General features: G+C 46.6%; 1 long non-coding RNA gene across 1 annotated transcript; it reads right to left on the reverse strand.

The window, feature by feature from the left end:
- Positions 1-1,024: 1,024 nt before the first annotated feature.
- On the reverse strand, positions 1,025-3,579 carry LOC109564570 (uncharacterized). The gene is made up of 3 exons (XR_002181507.2): positions 2,579-3,579; positions 1,922-2,064; positions 1,025-1,254 (listed from the first exon to the last, which is right to left on the reverse strand). It is a non-coding gene; the product is annotated as an uncharacterized lncRNA (long non-coding RNA).
- Positions 3,580-22,921: the final 19,342 nt, after the last annotated feature.

Raw genomic sequence — 22,921 nt, forward strand, 5'->3', positions numbered from 1 at the left:
GGGAAGCCTGGCGTGCTGCAGTCCACGGGGCCTCAAAGAGTCGGACACAACTAAGTGACTGAACCGAAGGGCTTTGTTGTGAAGTGGGGGTGGACAGTGTGGGAGAGAGAGGAGCCCAGGGAAGGCAAGAGAAAGTCCTGAGTGCTAGTCCTCCCTGCCTGGGATCAGTCAGTTCCCGTCCCTACTGGGGGGTTTGGGGCTTTTGCCTCCTCAAAGCAGAAAAGAGATGATCCCCTTTTGGAGTCATTAATCCTTTTGAGAATAAGGCCCTGGGAGCCTCCTGACAGAGCCATATGGTTTCCTTATCTTCCTTATCGCCAAGCACTCACCTTCCATTCGGAATGTTTATCCCAAGATAAAGATCAGATTCCACTTAGGATGATTGAATGGGGGCCTCCTCTGGGTATTTCCCCCACAATCTCAAATGAAGGGACCATCCAACCCAATAATAAATGAGCCAGACCAGGCTCTGATCATGGATAGGACACCCCCACACTCTCCCAGGCCCCCTCCAGAGATCCCCCAAATCCTCTTCCCTCTCTGCCACCTGAGCAGCTACATTTTTACCTGCTTTGTATAGTGGAGTTCTTACTGGACAAAATGTAACTGCCTTAAATGATGCATTAAAACACGCGTTTTTTAACATTTAATTTGTGAGGTATTTCACTTTCACTTTTTGATATTTAGTCTTCAAAATCTAGTGTGTGTTTGATGTTTTGTGTCGATGAGGACTAACCACGTTCCAAGTGTTCTGTTGGCCCAGTGGCTAGTGGCGCTTGCGTTGGACTGGGAGGGTCTAGACAGACTGCACTAAGACAGCTGGGGCCAGGAAAGACTGTCATGGGCAGCACCGCCATCGCCCTTGATCTGGCTGCCATCGAAAGGCTCTGGGGGAACATGGACAGTCCATGAGTTTGTTCCCAGTCAAAACAAAGGTCCAGACTCCATCTTCCTGCCCCCTAGCCTTTCCCCCACCAGGAAGGAAAACACATACACCACAGTGTTTTTTTTTAATGGTAGCCATTTTTATTGCTGTTTATTTAATATTAGTCATTTCAGGTACTAATAAACTTGTTCACCGAAGCCTCTATCACTAAGGTACTTTTCCTTTGGGCTGTTTCAAGGTGAAGATGGTGTTGGTTGACATCAAGCATCCATTCAGTGGGTTCCACTGTCAGAAGAATGGGGAGCCCTGGCTCCCCCTGAGTAGTTGGCCAGATAGTGGTCACCAATGCCAGTACATGCACCCTAATTCTAGGAAGGAAGAGACGTGATTTGGACACAGACAGGACACTTGGACAAAGCTGCTACTACTTATTCAGACACCACATTGTGTTCTGAACAGGGAACCAGGAGAGGACCGTGTCTGTGCTAGGTGATTTCCTTCTGGCCAGGGTGAGGCTCTCATAGTTAATAATGCAGTAGCTCTCCTGCTGCGACTGAGCTGTACCCAGTGCCTCCCCTGCTCTTAAGATCAAGATAAACACCATACAACGAGAAGGATGGGAGGGAAGACCTCTGGCAAAGCAGGGGGATGTTAAAGATGCCAGCCATACACCTCACATGGAGAAAAAAAAGGTGGGGGAAATGGTCCAGGCCTCCTGGGAAGGCCTTCCTGGTCAGTCTGTATAAGAGTTGGTCTCTGGCCCCCCTCTCTGTTTCATCTTTTGAAGTATTTATTTATTTGACTACTCTGGGTTTAATTTGCATCACACTCAATCTTTCGTTGCTGCATACAAACTCCCTAGTTGTGGCACTTGGGTTTAGTTGGTCCACGACATGTGGGATCTTAGTTCCCTGACCAGGGATCGAACCCGGGTCCCCTGCATTGCAAGGTGGATTCTTAAGCACTGGATCACCATGGAAGTCCCCTTTGCTTAGTTTTTCTTTATAGTCCCTGTAAGTCTCGACATGCTCTTACATTTTTCTCTGTTGACTGTCTGTCCTCAGTTTGGTTCTTGTGCACTCCAGTGCCTAGGAGGGTGTCTGTCACTGTTAGTAAACATTTGCTGACTGAATAAATAGTGCTTGAGAGGTTGTGCAGGCCCCAAAGAGCTGTGGTCCCTGGAACAGCAAGAGGAGGAGAGTGAGTGTTTCGGAAAGGCAGTGAGGGTGGGACAGGGTGGGGAGGGGTGTGAAGACACAGAAAGAGATGGTGGTCTGTGTGTGCGATTCCCCTAGTAATGGGAGACAGAGAAGAATTTGAGAAAGTGGAGGAATGTGATTGCAGCACAAAAGCAGTGAGATTATTTTGTCAGCAACATTTGGATCCCATTGGTGATGAGAGACATGTGGGCCCAGCAAGGAGACAATTGTGGTAGTCAAGACAGGATGTGAATAAGACATAAAGAAGTGTTTCATCAGTGGGGATGGAAAAGAACCAGGGCTGCGGTAGCCAAGTCAAGGAGTAGGAAGGGTCAGCCCCAACACTCCCGTGGGCTGCGTCTCATCCACGCGCAGTGTGCTACACACGTGCACAAGGGCAGACACGCGTGCAAACCTGCACACACACCCACATGCACGTCAGGACCCACTAGGCTGCCAGCAAGAGCGGTGCAATCAGAAGTCCCCATCACACCTTCCAGCACAACTGCAGACGCCACTTTCCACTCCGATCTCTGGTCTTTGTCTTCTTTTGGCTTCTTCCCATTTCCATGAAGACAGCCTAGTGGGGACAGAGAACAAGGACCCAGAAACTCCGGAGCAAGAGGCAGTATCTTGTCCATTCGCCAGGTTTGTTTCTGCCTAGTTTGAGAGGGAAGAGGCATGGAAGAAGGTTACATAGTCCCCTGGACTACACTGAGGAGAGGAAAGCCGCAGGGAAGGAAAGCCTGGAAGAAGAGAGAAATCTTCTTTGAATTGATCGCTGCCATCCTAATGCATGGTCACACATGTGTGGGCCACGTGAAGGGGCTGTCATTGGGACTGGGGACCTGGAGGAGGCGAACAAGCTTGTTCAGAGTGGGTGGGGACATGCTCGGGGATCCAGCTGAAACAGGATTTTATTTTTAAAGAGGCTTAGATTGATGTCTCTGCTAGCCTAAATATAACCGAGCAGCCAACTTCTTCCCAGCTCAGCCAGGCCTCCGAGCAAGCTCCAAGGGCCTGTGTTTAAAAAGAAAAAAAAAAAAAAGAGAGAGGGGGAAGAGAGAGGAATCCACAGATGCAAAAGGTCATGCAGTTAGCCCTCTGAGTGTGCTGGGAGGAGGAAGATGGATGAGCTGGCTGTGTATACTCTGCAACTCCAGCCTCACCCTCCAGCACGAAAGATGGAAGGTTGTTGCAGGGAGGGGGAACAGACACCCGCCTTGTATCTGGGCTCTGCCTGGCCTGATGGGCACAGTGGCAACACAGGCTTGTGCTCAGGGGAGCCGACAGTCCAGTGGGAGGGAGAGAAGCAGGGGTGAACAGGCTCACGGCGTTGCAGCACAGCGATGATGATGGGAGGCAAGCGAATGGTGGGCTGTGAGCATCCTTCCACGTGGCTGGAGGACCCGAGAAGCCTTGTCTTGAAGAAGGAAGGATTTTAAGTGGGAGGATTTTGACAAAGATGGAGAAAAAACAAAGAAGCAGCAGAGACAACAGTGGACAGGATAACATTTGGGCAGCTCTGAGTTTGGATCTGACAAGAGTGCAAGAACGGGAGAGAGACAGAGAGAGCATAAGTGGTGGGGAGGGGCTTGGAGCTCCAGGCTCTGTGCCTCTTCCGGAGGCTCACCCTGGAGTCTGTAGACAAAGGGGAGCCATTGAAGACTGGGGGGAACAGCAGCGGCACGACCCAGATAGACTGAAGGAAGGTTGCTTTGGCAATGAGGTGTAGGCTGAAGGAGAACAGGGAGTCTCTGTGATGGGGAGAGCCAGGGACACAAAGATCGGTGAGGGCTCTGACCTCACTGAGGTTCGCTAGCTGCTGCAGCAGACTACCGAACCTCAGACACACCATAGGAGTTTATTCCTTGTTCACGTACAGCTCACTCGGCCCAGGGCTGGGTGTAGGGCTCTGCCCCTCCAGTAACTCAAGGACTCAAGGATTCTGACTGAGGGAGGCTCTGTACCCTTCAGCATGCCGCGCTGGAGGTCACCCTGCAACTGACATCCACCTGCACAGGGTTTTTCTTTTTATATGGACCAGGCATTCTGCTGACCAGGGCCCAGGCACCTGCAGGGGCCCTGTGGATAGGCCCTGGCTGGCCACACTTCTCAGAACATGGCAGTCAGGAGGTCAGCTTGGCTGCAAGGACAAGGAGAGGCGCTCAGATCTGAAGGGGTATGTTGGCAGCAGAAAAGGAAATCTTTCATTTATATGAGGTGGGCAAGTGGGCAGAGCGGCCACATTTAGGAGTTAGGAGGAGGAGAAGCCAGAGAAGAAAGTCAAGGGAGGCAGCTTGAGGGGAAAGAGAGAAAATGGGTCAGTGTTACAGTCTTCAGGGAAGGGGGACTCAGGAAGAGCCTTGGGATGTGACTCTCACAAGGCCTGGGAGTTGGGTAAGGAAGCAGCTGGCAATGACTCCCTGGGACTTTCCACAAGCACACCCCTGAACTAGGTGTGCATGACCCCTGGGAAGGCATGCACCAATGACTCGCTGTGGAGCAGCAGCGGCAACATGGACTTTAGCGTGAGAAGACCTGGTTTTGCATCCAGGCACCCAGGCATTGCCATCTTCACTTGAACAAACACTTATCTCTCCAAGTCTCTGTTTTCTTACTTGTTACCTACCTCTCAAGAGTCCCTTGGACTGCAAGGAGATCCAACCAGTCCATTCTGAAGGAGATCAGCCCTGGGATTTCTTTGGAAGGAATGATGCTAAAGCTGAAACTCCAGTACTTTGGCCACCTCATGCGAAGAGTTGACTCATTGGAAAAGACTCGGATGCTGGGAGGGATTGGGGGCAGGAGGAGAAGGGGATGCCAGAGGATGAGATGGCTGGATGGCATCACTGACTCGATGGACGTGAGCCTCAGTGAACTCCGGGAGTTGGTGATGGACAGGGAGGCCTAGTGTGCTGTGATTCATGGGGTCGCAAAGAGTCGGACATGCCTAAGCAACTGATCTGATCTGATCTGATCCCTTGTGTAAAGTGCTTCGCTCAGTGTCAGTTTTGGGTAACTCGTGCAGCAAATGTTTGTTGTGCACATAATGGGGGCCAGGTAACCTTATTAGGCATTGGGTATTTAAAGGGCCCAGACAAAATTCCTGCCCTCAAGAGGCTTATACTCTGGTAGGGCTGATAGCCACAGAAGCAGATCCTTAAAATATAACAGGATAAATGCAGTATTGGAAGTATTTCTAAATGGGGAGGTCCAGCCCTGGCTGGCTGGAAGAGATGACTGCCTGACTCTTAGTAGAGAAGGGTTCTTGGAATAGAAATCCCAAAGATAAACCCAAGATCCTATGGGGATCTTATCTTTGACAAAGAAGGCAAAAATATGCAATGGAGAAAAGACAGTCTCTTCAGTAAATGGTGCCGGGAAAATTGGGCAGCAATGTGTAAAAGAATGAAATCAGAACACTTCCTGACACCATACACAAAAATAAACTCAAAATGGATTAAAGACCTAAATGTAAGACCAGAAGCTATAAAACTGCTGGAGGAAAACATAGGCATAATACTCTTTGATGTAAATCACAGCAAGATCCTCTCTGACCCACTTCCCAGTGTAATGGAAATAAAAACAAAAATAAACAAATAGGACCTAATTAAACTTAAAAGCTTTTTCACAATGAAGGAAGCTATAAGCAAGGTGAAAAGGCATCCCTCAGAATGGGAGAAAATAACAGCAAATAAAACAACTGACCAAGGATTAATCTTCAAATTATACGAGCAGCTCTTGCAGCTCAATATCAGAAAAATGAACAACCCAATCAAAAAGTGGGCAGAAGACCTAAGCAGACATGTCTCCAAAGATGGCTGATAAATAGCTGAAAGGCTCAACATCTCTCATTATCAGAGAAATGCAAATCAAAACTGCAATACAGCATCATCTCACACCAGCTGTAATGGCCAGCAACAAAAAGTCTACAAACAATAAATGCTGAAGAGGGTGTGCAGAAAAGGGAACCCTCTTTTCTGTTGATGGGAGTGAAAATTGATACAGCCACTATGGAGAACAGTATGCATATGCATGTGTTCTCACTCAAGTCCAACTCTTTGGAACCCCATGAACTGTAGCCCACAAGGCATGGGATTTTCCAGGTAAGAATACTAGAGTGGGTTCTCATTTCCTTCGCCAGGGGATCTTTCCAACCCAGGGATTGACACTGTTTCCTGTGTCTCCTGAATTGGCAGGCAGATTCTTTGAGCCAGTAGGGAGGTTCCTTTAAAAACTAGGAATAAAATTACCATGTGACCCAGCAATCCAGCTACTGGGCATATACCCGTAGGAAACCATAACTGAAAAAGGCATGTGTACCCCAATGTTCACTGCAGCATTATTTACAATAGCTAGGACTTGGAAGCAACCTCAATGTCCATTGACAGATAAATGGATAAAGGAGTTGTGGTATATATACACAATGGAATATTACTCACCTATGAAAAGGAATGCATTAAAGTCAGTTCTAATGAGGTGGATGAACCTAGAGCCTATTATACAGAATGAAGTAAATCAGAAAAAGAAAGACAAATATCATATATTAACACATATATATGGAATCTAGAAAGATGGTACTGATGATCTTATTTGCAGGGCAGCAGAGAAGACACAGACATTAAGAAGAGACTTTTGGTCACAGTAGGGGAGGGAGAGGGTGGGATGACTTGAGAGAGTAGTATTGAAACATATACATTACCATATGTAAAATAGATGGCCAGTGGAAATTTGCTGTATGATCCCGGGAACCAAAGCCAGTGCTTTGTGGCAACCTAGAGGGGTGGGATGGGGAGGAAAGTGGGAGGAAGCTTTGAGAGGGTGCTTATGAGGGAGAGGACATGTGTAAGCCTGTGGCTGATTCATGTTGATATATGGCAGAAACCATTACAATATTGTAAAATATTTATCCTCCAATTAAAATTGAGATTTGGGGGGGAAAAAAGAGTTCTTGGAGGGTTAGTGTGCTGTGGGCATTGCTAGCATGCTGATTCACGCAACAAATATTTATGTGTTCATCGCAGTTCATACAATGAACACCTACTGAATGCTCAGAAGGTTGCCCCTAAGGTCTTGGGGGAGAGGCGAGCATTCTGCAGGGCTGTAGGGTGTGGCCCTCTTCTGGTGCCAGGCTGAGGCCCAGGACCCTTGCCATGGGGCCTGTTCCTGGTCACCCGACTATAGGAGCTACCTCTTTCTGCCTCTTCTCTGCCACCCTAGGAACCCCTAGAATCCTTCTTTGAAGCTGGGACTCCATCCTGGGACCCTACATGGAAACAAGACCCTGGTTTCTGCTGCCACTTTTTGAAGCCCTCATACCACCCTGAGGGTTGCTCTCCTTTGTGAATCTCTGCCTCAAGAGCAGGGCTGTATTAGAAGAGGCATCACCCGTCCATCCATTTCCTATCTCACCTCAGAGTGTCATTTGTTCGGACTCTCCTAGATATGTCATCAAACAATGGTTCAGGTTGGGACCATGTCTCAATTTTGGTTTTATTATATTTTCTTAATTAACTCCACACCTGCCGTTGATCTATGCTCATGCTGGAGACATTAGAAGAAAAAAAAAAACTATTAATATAGAGAGAAGAGAATAAAAATAGTCTCAGCACTCAGCGGGAGCCACTCTTGGCATTTTGTTTTTCTCTCCTGTCATGAGTTTGAGTGAATTCTGGGAGTTGGTGATGGACAGGGAGGCCTGGCATGCTGCAGTCCATGGGGTCACAGAGAGTCGGACATGACTGAGCAACTGAACTGAACCTGTGCTTATTGTTCTATGTACTTGAGATCATAGCTTTGGCCTCACTTGTTTTAAACTTTTTATTGTGGTAAAATATACCAAAAATTTACCACCTAAGCTATTTTTAAGTGTACAGTTAAGTGTAAAATAGGGACATTTTGTACATGTCCCTATTTTACATGTTGTACAACCATCACCACTTTCCATCTCCAGGACTCTTCCTCTTGCACAACTGAAATTCTGTACCCATTAAACACCGATTCCTCACCACCGTACCCCCAGCCTCTGGCAACCACCACTCTAGTTTCTCTCTCTATTATTTTGACTACTCTAATTTTCTTAAATAAGTGATGAAAGTGAAAAGTAAAAGTGAAGATCGCTTAGTCGTGTCTGACTCTTTGCAATCTCATGGATTATACAGTCCATGGAATTCTCCAGGCCAGAACCCAAGTTTCCCGTGTTGCAGGCAGATTCTTTACCAGCTGAGCCACAAGGGAAGCCCAGGAATCCTGGAGTGGGTAGCCTATCCCTTCTCCAGTGGATCTTCCCGACCCAGGAATCAAACCGGGGTCTCCTGCATTGCAGACGGATTCTTTACCAACTGAGCTATCAGGGAAGCCCACTTATATAAATAAGTGATATCATATAGTATTTGTCTTTTAGTGACTGGGTTATTTCACTTCGCAAAATGTCCTCAAATTTCATTCATGAGGTAGCATGTGTCAGAATTTCTTTTCTTTTTTAAGGCTGAAAAATATTTCATTGCAATACCACATTTTGCTTATCCCTATATACATCAATAGACACTTGGGTTTCTTTCACATTTTAGCTATTATGAATAATGCCGCTATAAACATAGGTGTACAAATAATCTCTTCGAGATGCTTCTTTTAATTCTTTGGGGTATATACCCAGAAGTGGAATTGCTGGATCCTGTTAGTTGTATGTTTAATTTTTTGAGGAACTGCCATGCTGTTTTCCACATTGGCTGTACTGTTTTACATTCCCACCGACAGTATACAAGGGTTCCCATTTCTTCATCACATTCTCCCTAACACTTGTTATTTTCCATTTTGTTTTGTTCTGTTTTGATAGTAGCCATCTTAAGGGATATGCAGCGCCTGCTTGTTTTTTAACTTTACCTCTTATTATAAGTATTGTCCTTATGACCTTGATGCTGGGAGAGATTCAAGGCAGAAGGAGAAGAAGGCAACAGAGGATGAGATGGTTGGATGGCATCACTGTTTTAATGAACATGAACTTGTGCAAACTCCGGGAGGTGGTGAGGGACAGGGAAACTTGGTGTGCTGCAGTCATGGGGTCACAAAGAGTCGGACTACTTGGTGGACTCAACAACAAACGTACGTATTGTCATTAGAAACTTCAGACGCAGACCCTTTCCCGTTCTCCTACTGCTGAAAATTTATTTTCCTTTGATATTTTTGCTATCATCATAAATAAAATTGTAACAAAGATCTGTGCCTGAATCTTTGCAGGATTTTGGATTATTTCCGTAAGCAAGGATTGACAGATAAAATATAGGATGCTCAGTTGAACTTGCATTTCAGAGAAACAATAAATAATTTTTTAGTATTTTAGTCCCCAAAATATTGTCAGGGACAAACTTATTCTTAAAACATATTTGTTGTACACCTGAAATTCATATTTAACTGAGTGTTCTATATTTTTATTTGCTGCTGCTGCTGCTGCTGCTAAGTCGCTTCAGTCGTGTCCGACTCTGTGCGACCCCATAGACGTCAGCCCACCAGGCTCCCCCGTCTCTGGGGTTCAAGTCTAGCCAAATTACCACAGGTAGAATTCTCAGGAGTGGAAGTAATGGATCAAAGTTGATGAACATTTTCAAGAAGCATATGGCAAAAGGTCTTTTCAGTAAAGCGATGCTAGTTTTTCCCCCAACAGTGAATAAGAATGCCTGTTTCCCTATAAAACTGGCATCTTTGAGTTATTTCATTTAAAAATAAGCAAAACCTTGCTTCTTTAATAAGAAGAAAATGATTGATCACAAAGTTTTTATTATCAATGAATCTGGTCCTCCTTCCCTTCCAAAGGTTGGTCTTTGTACTTCCTTTTACATAAACTATGTGTTCCTGCCTTTGCTCATTTATCTTTTTGTTTTTCTTGTCAAAGTATATGAACTCTTAAAGGATAATAGCCTTTTGTCATTCACTATTTCATTCAAATACTTCTCCCAGCTTGTTGTTTGCCTTTTAGTTATGCTTCTATAATTTCCAAAGTAAAAGTATTTAAACATTTTTATATAGTCAAATGTCTAGTTTTTCATGACCCTTCCAGATGCTTTGAGTCTAGAGTCCTCTCTCATTTAGAGATTAGGTATGTTTATTCATTTATATTCTCCTCTAGAAGTTTGTGTAGGTACTTTTACCTGTTTTTTGTTTGTTTGTTTGTTTTTCATATTTAACTCTTTAAAGCATTTGGAGTTTATTTGGAAATGATGTCCAATGAGTCTCTGAATAAATTTTTCTCTCAAATCTCTAATTTGTTTCAGCTCTATTTGCTGAATAAAGTCCTTCCCTTCTCAATGATTTGTGGAACCTCTTAATCTTATACATAAAGAAAAATCCATGTTTCTTAAAAGTGAACTTATCAATGTCATTTAATCATTCATATATTCAAAAAATATTTATTGAGCACCTACTGTAGGTCAGGTACATATTTAAGATTTCTTCCAACCTTAAAATTCTAAATATATGGGAACTTCTATCCATTTATTTTCACATCTTTGGAAGAAATGGACATAATTTGCTCCACTTGTTGGCTTTTATTTATGTGTCTTACATTAATCTACTTTGTGTGCATGTGTGCTGAGCTATTTCAGTCGTGTCCAACTCTCTGTGACCCTCATGGACTGTAGCCCACCAGGCTCCTCTGTCCATGGGATTCTCCAGGCAAGAATACTGGAGTGGGTTGTCATGCCCTTCTCCAGGGGATCTTCCTGACTCAGGGATCAAACCCATATATCCTACATCTAAAGCTTAATTTTATTCATCTCCTTTCTAGGAGTTTTACCTCTTATTGTTATATCATGTCTTATTGCATTAGAAGAAACTTCAAATGATTTTTATATAATAAAATTGTATAGTTTCATGTAATCTTTATTTTATCTCTACTTTTAATGACAATGTCTCTAATGTTGTGCCATTAAGAATATTCTCAGTGGTCCAGTGATTAGGACTTAGTGCTTTCACTCCTGAAGGCCCGGGTTCAACCTCAATCAGGGAACTAAGGTCCCACAAGATACATGGCATGCCCCCCGCAAAATAATAATAGCTAAATAAATAAATTTAATATAATAAATGTAATAAGTAAATAATATAAAATTTTAAAAAAGAAGAGCCTTGGCTTTTGATTTAAGAAGCATTTTCATGTTAAGAAAGTAATAGTCTCTTCTTATTTTTCTAATAAGTTTCTTTTTTTTAAAGAAATGGAAAATCAGAAATGATTAATTTTGCTTAATGTATTTTGTAGTTGGGGTTCCCTGGTGGCTCAGCTGGTAAAGAATCCGCCTGCAAAGCGGGAGACCTGGGTTCGATCCCTGGGTTGGGAAGATCCCCTGGAGAAGGGAAAGGCTGCCCACTCCAGTATTCTGGCCTAGAGAATTCCTTGGACTGTATAGTCCATGGGGTTGCAAAGAGTTGGACCCGACTGAGTGACTTTCAATAATTAATAATAATAAAACTGTGCCATTTTTATTTTTATAGTTTTTCATCTGAAGTACAAGTACTGCTGGTTCACCAAACTGCATGAGGTAGTATTTGGGTAAATAGACACAATCCTCACCACATTATATTATATGGTGCCTTTGTGAGCAGCAACTCTGAACTTGAACTATGTGTTAAAATCTTGATTGCACAAGCCTACTAATAAAAAAACTTGAAGATCCTCCAAATATATATGGATATATATATATATATATATAGATGGAGAGAGAGAGAGAGAGAGTTTTACAATTATATATAATAGTAAATAAACATATACTTTATACGCATGTGTGTATATTTACTATAATATATACATTATAAAAGACAACAAATTAAATTTTAAAAAATAAATATTCTAATATTTTTCCCTTATCCCAATAAGTCAGTTTTCATATACCCTACTTCCATGACCAGTCATATAAAAGATGAGCATTAGTGGGATATTTAGAGGTTCATTCTACCATGAGTGAATACCGAGTTGTGTGGTGCACACTCATGCCTATCAGTCATCAAAGATAACAAATAATGTATTTGAATTGGAATATTAACAACTCAAAATGCCCTCTGAAGCTTGTAGAATTTTATAAACTAGTGGGATTAAGCAAACCACAACCCCCCCCCTCTCCCCCCCTGCCCCCCCACCCCCGCCCCCCCCCACCCCCACCCCCGCCCCAGCACACATACCGGAAAAGCAAGTTATTCAACTCTGCCTGAACTTGTGCAAGTTATGTAGCTCTTTGGGACTCAGTTTCCTCATTACTAAAATGACACAGTTAGGCTAAATAACTGCCGAGCCCCTTGCTGCACTGACATTTTGTAACAGTGATGACCCTGGAGGAGTATCAGGTTAGGGGAGAAGCAGGTCTGCATGTCAGTCAGCTGGACAGCTCTGTTATTAGGAAATCAAGCAGTGCGATCCTAGGGTGGACGACCAGGAATGCAGTGTGCATTGCAATCAGTCCTGGCTATCCCCAAGGGCAACCCTGGCACCAGATGGAGCAATGGGACATGAAGAATTTGGAAATCTTTAGAAGGGATCAGAGCAAGACAACATAAAGATTAAAGCCTTGGAAAATGGGTCCTCTGAGGAAATGTTAAAGACTTGGAATTCCTCAGGTTGAAGAAGGACATATTAAGATGGATCTAGCCTGGAGCTCCTGGTGTTTGAGCAAGTGTTTTAAAGAGATTGTGGCAGTCTTAGACAAAGCACTCTCTGTTGCAAAGAAGAGACTTCCTCTAGATAGAGCATAGAAATCCACAAGGACTCAGAAACAGACAGCTGTGAGGGGCTCAGCCAGCCCTCCTTTAGTGACTTCACATTCTACACGTTCTCCAAACCTCCGCTCTCCACTTCTTACTCCCACCTTCCACTTGGCCATAGGAAAGTCAGCTCTCAGCCAACATCATGGCCCCACCATAGCTACATTTTCAACGTCAGTGTCCAATAGTTCCAGTCTTTCCACTTCCAATCCTAGATTTCCTTGAAAGGATTGATTTATCCTGGCTCATCTTTTTGAGCCAGGCCATCTCAATCTTTGGTCATCATTGGTTGGGTCACCCATAAGTGGGTGCCCACCCGTGGTCCCATCATGTGAGGAGGGGAGATGGATTACGTGTTCCAGAGCATGGTTTGTGTAGGGCACATTTCCTCAGATCTGCAAGTGGGCAGATCGGCCGTGAGGCACATCTCAGCAAAGGGACCAATTGTCTTTTAATCTGACACTGATTATGAGAGTAAAATATGTCTGACCCTGAGCTCTCATATAAGAGAAAGTTGTAACAGCACTTCTCAAAACCCTCTTTGAAATAATGTGAGACTCCTCCTGTCTTGAGTCAACCTAATAGAGCACTGCCTTGGTGCGGTGGCCTGGGCTACAGCGCATCTGAGAGTCCCCTTTTGGCCTGTTGGTCTGGGAAAATAGAAAGTCACTTCCCCTCGTGGAGCCTAATTTCTCTGTCTGAACTTTGCTGATGGGAGATCAGCTATTTGAGGACTTGACACAGCACTGAATCTGATTAACCACAGTAAGACCATCACTGCTTAACCAGAAGAGAGCAGAAACAACCCAAGGATCTCTAGGCCCTCCCAGGTTGGCCTGATTTGAATATCCAGTCTCTACCTAGAACCGATACACAACCCAATTCCTTCCTATCCTCCCATTTTTTGATGCTACATATGGCTCTTCTGCTCAGCATCCTGCCTGGAAATCACCATCATCTTCCAGCACATAGAAAATGGGACATTCGTGAGCAAGTGGGTAGGGTCATTCTTTATGGTCTTTTTCCCGTGCTGGGTCTAATCACACTACAAGCCTCACATACAGGCAGGCAAAAAATCCATTGACCTCAAATGCAAAGGCCTTGAGAACATAGGGTTCAAAGGAGAATCAGACTTCCTTTACCCAAAACATAACTACCCAGACACCTCACTATCTAAAATCAGACCAGAACCTGGAGATGAGCCAAGTGACGTCTAAGTAGCCAAAATTATCTGCATAGGCTCATATTGGTTTATTTAAAGTAGCATATAATTCAAAGCAACTGTCCCCAGAGAACTAGATGAACTATTACCCTCTAAGAAAGACTGAATAAATCCTATAGGAATAGAAGAGGCTAAATTCCTCACTCATATTCTGTTTACTTTCTGTTTACACAGAATTTTAACGACTTGGCATATCTGGTTTCTCAACCCAGAACAGACTAAAAAAAGTTAGGTCTTGGAGTCAAATGTCATGCTCCCGGATAAAAAGTAGACCCAGGAACCCCAAAAGTACAACAACATGAAGTGACTTGGGATAGAGACAATGGCCACACATATCTCCAAGGTCTTGGGTCCACTGGAAGAACAGCATGGTGACTAAAGTTTATTAAGAGAACTTTAAGCAAAATAACAATATTAAATTAAAATCAGCATACTCCATCTCAAAACCTAGGAAATGAATGCTTTTTTTAAGAAAAACTTCCATTCAAAATAATTACATTTTAAACGTAATGTTTCAAAGGGCAAACCTTGAGCTAGCCAGAAAGTTCCACTGTCTGGAATAATACATTCCATTCTGGATAACTGAAGTTTTATTATAGCTCCATTTGAACCCCCTAGACTTTTTCCTAAAGGACGATGGAGCACTTAGCCGGGGAAATCCTGTTGCTTTGACTTATATGCTATTTGGAATAAAGCAACTGGGGCTTAAGGAGGTTTTACTGTATTTGGTTTGCAGGCTTCTTTTGGCACCATCTCTTTAAAAGGCTGCCTGCCTTTGAACTAATCCTCTATTTATAATCCAGCTGGAGAAAGGCCTCGGCAATATATACAAATTCCTAGGATTTACAGAGTGCTGCTCACGGAGCTCTGAGCCCCCACGCCGAGCCCCTGCCTCGGCCCTCACCCTCCAGAAAGCCTCCTGTGGCATCCTCACCCACATCTCGGTGCCGTGGCTGACGGGCCACCTGGCACGCCCAGGAATGTACCGGTGTCCTTGGTGGAGAGTACAGGGCTTGTCTGGGGACATGGGCATGAGCTGGATCAGGCTCCGTAAACACCATCACTCACTCTTGACGGCCTGCACTGTTCAGACGCCCTTTCCTAAGGGCCCGGGGCTGAGGCTTCGTGCACGGCTCTCCCCTATCAAGCCGTTCTTTTCTTATAACTCATTCCCTCCCTGAAACGACGCCAACTTCACATTTTCCTTTTTCCCCCCTTGCACAAATTATTGCAAGTCATGACAGTCTAAATATAGCCCCCGGTCTGTTTTCCAGATGCGGAGGCCTCGACGTTTTCCTGATGTCTCTCCAGCTGCCTCTCTGCTCTTGCTTTCCTTTCTCCTTCTTTCTCGCCTTTTTTTCCTCCCTAATACTCCTGCCCTCTGCCTCCCAGGCTCCCCTTGTCTTTCCTGCTTCCCCAGTTCAAAGGAAAGTTCTAGAAGCAAGGCCTGAAACCTGGCCAGCCCTCTCCCCAGAGCTCCAGCAGTGCCAGTAGTGGAGTGGGGATGTAATCAAAGGAAAAAGGCACTTACTTGCTCTGTCCAGGGGCCATTTACCTCCACCCTTCTCCCTACCCCCACAGGCTTCTTCTTCTTCAGTCCTGGGCACCAAAGAGTGGCTGGTCATGTCCTCCACTTAGAAACCTCCCGTGTTACTGAAGTACAGCCACTAGGACTCCCTTCAGCCATCACTCCTTGAGATTAAACAATATCATTCCTTTGCATTTCTTCATCAGGCCTAGGCGTCCAGAACTTTAATCATTTTTATAGATTCTATCGGTAATGACTCCAAGCTGGTCCTATCCCACCAGTAGGACATGAAGCCGATCCTTAAGTCCTCTGCCCTAATAAGGGTCAACTCCAGCCGTGAGCCTGCATTGAAAGAATTCACCTGATACTTCTCAATTACAGGCTTCTGTCTAATTAAAAAACAGATGCTACAGTGGAGATATGTGTTCATGCCAAACTTGACATCTACTCCAGTGGTATTATATAGGTCCTTTCCTGCAGCGAATGCAAACGTCAATTCAAGAACATGTTTTATTGCATCCTTTTCAATATACTTCCTCACTATTGGTCAACCTCACTATTGGTCAAATTACCTAGTCTCAAAGTGACCCACATGTTATAGACAGAGAGGACAGAAAACTATTAGTCAGTCTGCCATATATTTGTCAGATACCTCTTTAGGCCAAGCACTGCAGACAAAAAGACACAAAGAAGAAGTCACCTTAGAGATATACATTCTAATACAGAGTGGCTCAATCTTGGCACATGTGGGGCTAAATAATTCTTAGTCCTGGGGCTGTCCTGTGCATTGTACAGTGTTTAGCAGCATCCCTGGCCTCTACCCTCTAGACGACAGTAACAGTGCTCCCCAAAGTTGTCTCCAGACATAGCCAAAAGTCCTCAGAAGGTAAAATCACCCCCGGGGGATAGACAAATATGTAATTGATGGTTACAGTTTTTTTTTAAGTCTTACGAAAGAGACGCAAACATGGGACTGTGCATGGAGTTAGAGGGCATTTGAACGGTGTTCTAAAGGACAGATATGCATTTCTGGGTAGAGACAGTGTTGGGGGGGTGATATTCTAAGCAGAGAGAATGGCATGTGCAAAGGCACAGGGGCATCGGGGAACAGTTTCATGTGCCTGGCGTGGCAGGTACCTGGGGAAGCAACAGGTGGTGAGGAGGAACTGGGGCTGGCCCCAGTTTATACTTGTGTGGCTAAGATGCTCGCACGTGAGCCTGGGGATGAGGGAAAACAAGGAGATTTTCAGGCTGGGAAGTGTCGTGAGCAGATGCATTTTTGGTATGACAGGATGGTGGCAGGGAGGGTGGTGTGAGCAGGTATGGTGGTAATTCAGAAAGAGATGATGGGAGCTTGAATTAAAGCAGTGGTGCTTGGGGACAGAAGGAAGAGGCAGGATTTGGGAGCCCTCTCTGAGACAGAACATGCAAAACTCAGACACAGCGGCGGATGGGGGACAAAGAAAGAGAGCAGAGTTGGACGTGACCCTGGTGCTTCGGAGTGGATAGGATCCATCTGTGTCAGCCTTGGAGCTGAGGCCTGTTTTTATCCTGGAAACACTCTGGAGTTCGCACCACGTCTGCCTCACAAGGGAAGATGAGGCCCTGGAAATATGTTTACCTTAGGGAATGTTTACATTAAGCCTTCTTCCTCTCCTGCCTTTACACCAGGCTCGTGGGAGGCAGCTGGTGGAAGGAACCTCACCTTTAGGAACTGGGTTAAGGGACTGAGCTTTGTCACCAGCAGCGTCTGGCAGTCAGGTGGCCCTGAGCCTCAGTTTGTCCATTTGCGGTGGAAGGAGAACCCCCCCTCCTCCGCCCCCACCTCACCAGGATGTGGTGAGTGTGAAGAGGGCAGTTTCTGTGGGTGGCTCAGACCCCCGTAGGTACTTGGCACTTAATGCCTGCAGTTGGCCGGGATCATGAGTGGTTGTAATCAGGCCTGATGGAAAGGCCCCTGACTCCACCGCGGCCTTGAGCAGCTGCCAACTCCGAGACTGGCCTGCTTTGAGACTTGCCTGCAAATTCTTTTCTTTTCTTTTTTTTTTTTTCAGGGTGTCTGGTTCCTGCAAACTGGCTTCCCAAAATCTTCTCGGGCTCCAAGAAGCCCTTTTGGCTGTGCATCCCACTGTCCTTCATGGTCCCCCAGCTCAGAGGGAAGTTGAGACAATCCCAATCCATTTGGCTTCATGTAAACCCTCCCTTCCAACTCCTCCTCACTGCTTCCCAGTTAAATTAGAGGGAAAGAGCACATGGCTGGGATAGAAGCAGCTTAGAGAGAGGCTAGCCCAGCTGGCCAGTCGTCCTGGACTAGGGCCCACTAAGGACCACCTCTCCCAGAGCGTACTCTTCTGGGCAAGGTGTGTGGATGGTACCAGGAGGCAAATGGTGGGTGTGAGTATGTGTGTGCATATGATTGCGCCTTGGTGGTGGGGAGTTGAGCTAACTGCCCCTCATTCCCAGGAGCCCCAGCACTGATGGTGATCTCTCTCAGTGCACGAACAACGGTTTGCATTGTTAGCTTGCCTGTCTCTTGGTTTCTGATTCACCCTGGGCCACTGCAGCCTGAGCAGGTTCGCAGCTGCTCTGGGATATACTTTCCAGCACATTTAGGACTTGGAAGAGCCCCAGGTTTCAAGAACACATGGTGAGGCGGGAGGGAAGGGGCTCGAATGGAGTCGGAAGGGGAGAAGTGAGCTACTTCTTTCTTGCTTCAAGACGAAGCTCCATTTTCATCATCTGGTGGCAGGAACAGCATCTGAGGATGCCAGATGAATTGCAAACCTGTGCAGGTCGGGGGAGAGGGCAGGCAAGTAGGGGGAGATGGGCAGATTCATTTCACCCTGGCTGAGGTCTTCTTGTGCAGCCCCGGCCCCTCTGACACACGGCTCCTGCTACAGTTACAGACTCCGCCCAGCCCCAGCCTGCCTGCCCAGAGCCCGTGGGGCTCTCGCCTGCAGTGGAAGTCAGCCCCAGGAGCCAGTCTCTGGCTTCCAACCACCAAAGCCAAGGGGCAAAACAGGAGCCAGAGACTGGCTCTCAGACCTGGGGTCCTGGCGGAGCACCAGTGCCAGTGGGCCTGGTTGTACAAACGAGCAGCCTCTCTTCTCTGCATCCTGTTGCTAGTAAGGAGGAAATAGAGACTGTCCTGAACAGGGGTGGTACCGTCGCAGCTCTGGCATCACCTCTTTTTCTCCCAGACAGTTAACTGTCTCACAGCAGACAGGCTCTGGGCGACACTGTGCCTACATTCAGCCCCATTCAACCCCAGCCATTCATCCATCCGTCTGATGTCTGTTCAGGGCCTTCTTAGTGCCAGGCATGGTCAAGGTACCAGCTCTTGCAAGGAACAGAACAAGATCCCTGCCTTCTGGGAGTTCCACTTAAGGGAGAGTCCAGAGAAATAAGTCCACACATCCAGTGCAGAGTGAAGGGGCTCAGGCAGGACGAGTCCAGATCTGAAACCCTCAGTTCCTCGGAGAGACCAAGCGACCTGCTCACTGGACTTCAGACAGCCTCTGTCTCTGCCACCATCAGTGCTAGCAGTGGAGTGGGGTTGTAATCAAAGGACAAGGCACTCATTTGCTCTGTCAAGTAAGGCTGGGTGCCCAGGGCCAGTTTCCCTGTGCCCATTAGTCATCTCAGTCCGCCAGAGAAGATGATCATAGGGAGTCCCACCTGCCTCCCAGGGTAGCTGCCAGACTCCAGTTAGACTGCACACAGCCCCTTGGCAGTGTATACATCTCTGATTCTCCTATCCTTCGACTCCCTCTTTCCCAGTAGGGTAACCGAGGATGACAGTCCATCCCACACGAGCCAGCATGAGAACAGGGAGGGGAAGTGCGCCGCCGGAGCTCGCTGCCCCTCCCCAGCCGATCTCTCTGGGCAGAGCTGCACAGGACTGGCCTCTGTGTGGGACTCAGAGCAGCTCCCGGGCTCCCAGACAGAGAGCCTTTCTGCACACTTCTGCACAAAGCTCACTCACAGGGCCTATTCAGAGGGCTGAGGGACTGAAAGGACGACCTCTGGGCCTGCCTGGGTGGGTGAGGGAGTCAGGCCCCACGGCCCTGCTGCCCTGAAGGGTTGGTAGCTTAGTCACTCAGTCGTGTCCAACTCTCTGCGACCCCATGGACTGTAGCCCACAAGGCTCCTCTGTCCGTGGAGATTTCCAAGGCAAGAATACTGGAGTGGGTTGCCATGCCCTCCTCCTGGGGATCTTCCCAACCCGGGGATCAAACCCAGGTCTCGCGCAGTGCAGGCAGATTCTTTACTGTCTGAGCCCCCAGAGAAGGCCAAGAATACTGGAGTGGGTAGCCTATCCCTTCTTCAGGGGATCTTCCCGACCCAGGAATCAAAATCGGGTCTTCTGCATTGCAGGTGGATTCTTTACCAGCTAAGCTATCATGGAAGCCCCCTGAGGGGTTTGCCAGGCCCTAAATCTGCATAGACGCCTCAAGGAAGGTACAGAGGGGCCTGAGGACAGGGCTGAGTGCCTGGACCCAGCCCCTCTGCTCTGCTAGGCTCCTGTTCCTTCCCAGAGCCTGGGGATTAATTACCACACTCCCCTCAGGGACAGACAAGCTGGGTAGGCAGAGGGTAGAAGACATAGGTTTGAAAAATAGCTAGTTTGTAGCTATTTTATTAGTTTATTTTTATTTATTTTATTAATAGTTGTTAATTTTATTAATGGTTTAGATGGCATGACTAAAACAATAGCAAGTTAGCACAGCCCAGTCACAGTCCTGCCTAGTAGAACTTTCTGGGCAGGTGGCAGCTTCCATGTCTGATAGCCACCAGCCACACGTGGCTACAGAGCACTAGAATGTAGCTTGTGTGACTGAGGAACTGAGGTTTTTGTTCAGTTCAATTAGCTGAGTCACCTGTGGCTGCCCCTGGACTAGTTCAGTCAGTTTAGTCGCTCAGTCATGTCCGACTCTTTGCGACCCCATGAACCGCAGCATGCCAGGCCTCCCTGTCCATTACCAACTCCTGGAGTTTACCCAAACCCATGTCCTCAAGTCAGTGATGCCATCCAACCATCTCATCCTCTGTTGTCCCTTCTCCTGCCCTCAATCTTTCCCAGCATCAGGGTCTTTTCAAATGAGTCAGCTCTTCACATCAGGTGGCCAAAGTATTGGAGTTTCAGCTTCAACATCAGTCCTTCCAATGAACACCCAGGACTGATCTCCTTTAGGATGAACTGGTTGGACCTCCTTGCAGTCCAAGGGACTCTCAAGAGTCTTCTCCAACACCACAGTTCAAAAGCATCAATTATTCTACGCTCAGCTTTCTTTATAGTCCAACTCTCACATCCATACGTGACCACTGGAGAAATCATAGCCTTGACTAGATGGACCTTTGTTGGCAAAGTAATGTCTCTGCTTTGTAATATGCTGTCTAGGTAGGTCATAACTTTCCTTCCAAGAAGTAAGCATCTTTTAATTTCATGGCTTCAATCACCATCTGATTTTGGAGCCCAGAAAAATAAAGTCAGCCACTGTTTCCACTGTTTCCCCATCTATTTGCCATGAAGTGATGGGACCAAATGCCATGATCTTAGTTTTCTGAATGTTGAGCTTTAAGCCAACTTTTTCACTCTCCTCTTTCATTTTCATCAAGAGGCTCTTTAGTTCTTCTTCACTTTCTGCCATATGGGTGGTGTCATCTGCATATCTGAGGTTATTGATATTTCTCCCGGCAATCTTGATTCCAGCTTGTGCTTCTTCCAGCCCAGCATTTCTCATGATGTACTCTGCATATAAGTTAAATAAGCAGAGTGACAATATACAGCCTTGGCATACTCGTTTCCCTATTTGGAACCAGTCTGTTGTTCCATGTCCAGTTCTAACTGTTGCTTCCTGACCTGCATGCAGGTTTCTCAAGAGGTAGGTCAGGTGGTCTGGTATTTCCATCTCTTTCAGAATTTTCTACAGTTTATTGTGATCCACACAGTCAAAGGCTTTGGCATAGTCAATAAAGCAGAAATAGATGTTTTTCTGGCACTCTCTTGCTTTTTTGATGATCCCGCGGATGTTGGCAATTTTATCCCTGCACTAGGGACATCCCCAGTCCGTCAGGCTGGTCTGCTGGAGAGGGGATGCAGATGCTCCAAAGCCACACAGACCAGGTTCAAGCCTCACTGGAACTTATTGCTGTGCGACCAAATCATGGTGCTTGGCGTCTCTGACTCAGTTTCCCCATCATTAAATAGATGGTGGTATAATGATACGAAGTGAGCCTGGCGGGAGGAGCCTGAGCAGCCTGACACTGACCAGAAGGGTCCAACTCACAGGCGCAGAGGTGAGCTGGTAGATGCCTCAGTCAGGGTGCATGCTCCCCTGGTAGGGGTCAGTCTGGGGGCTTCAGGCATCCAAGTTCGCAAGGAGGAGACAGATCCAGGCTTCTGCTTCCTGGGTCTGTACTTCACAGAGGGAGGCCTGTACACAGAAGAAGGTCACCTCTCCACGGGGTGCGAAAGGTTTGACAGAGCAAGTCCAGTAGCCGTGGGACAGGCCGTCTGCCTGGGCCTTACGCTCTGGGCCCACCTGCTTGATCATCTATGAACAAACATCCTGGACTCTGTTGGCCAGCCTGCCAGATTCAGTTTGGACAGTGACCAGACTAGGAGGAAGTTTCTCTCCCTGGACCTCTGCTTTCCGCCTAAGCCATGCACCTGTGCCAACTTTTCTTCTTCCTGTTGTACCTGAGTCAAACTTACCCCACACCCCTCAACATGTGCCATCCTGGTAAGAATTTGCTCACATCATTTTGCCAAATGAGAGCTGCCTTGCCCTGGTCCAGATGCTGGTTTCTTCCTGAGATCTGACCATGTCATTGCAGGACTCTAGGAGCAGGACTGTCAGGCAGTGTGTAAAGGAGAGAGGTTCTGGGCCGGGTGGGCAGGTGACATGGCGAGGAAGGGCTCCCCAAGCCACCCTCTGAGGGCAGCCTCATCCTCTGCCTTTTCCTATGGGAACCTCTAAGCCAGCATCCCAGAGACCCCAGGCCACCGGGCCCCAGCCAGCCCTGACAGGTCTGTCTTCATGATGCATGGCACAGAGACTTCATCCACATGACAAGGGCTTCTGACCTCCCTGGCTAGTAAGACCAGACAGGAGAACTGGTGCGTACCATGGAGCCTACAGGCACAGAGAGAAACAGCCCCTACAGGGCCAAGAGTGCTGAAGTTCCCCCATCACCCCTTCATCTCAGGTATATCAAGAGGATCTGCTCTACTTCATGATCCTAATCCCTCTACAGAGAGAAGGGGAAAAACTCAACTCCATCTGCAGAGAAGATGGAGGTCCTGCAAGTCACCCAGAGACTCAGCATCAACTTTCTCC

The sequence above is a fragment of the Bos indicus genome, chromosome 10 (assembly GCF_029378745.1).
Source record: "Bos indicus isolate NIAB-ARS_2022 breed Sahiwal x Tharparkar chromosome 10, NIAB-ARS_B.indTharparkar_mat_pri_1.0, whole genome shotgun sequence".
Lineage (NCBI taxonomy): Eukaryota > Metazoa > Chordata > Mammalia > Artiodactyla > Bovidae > Bos > Bos indicus.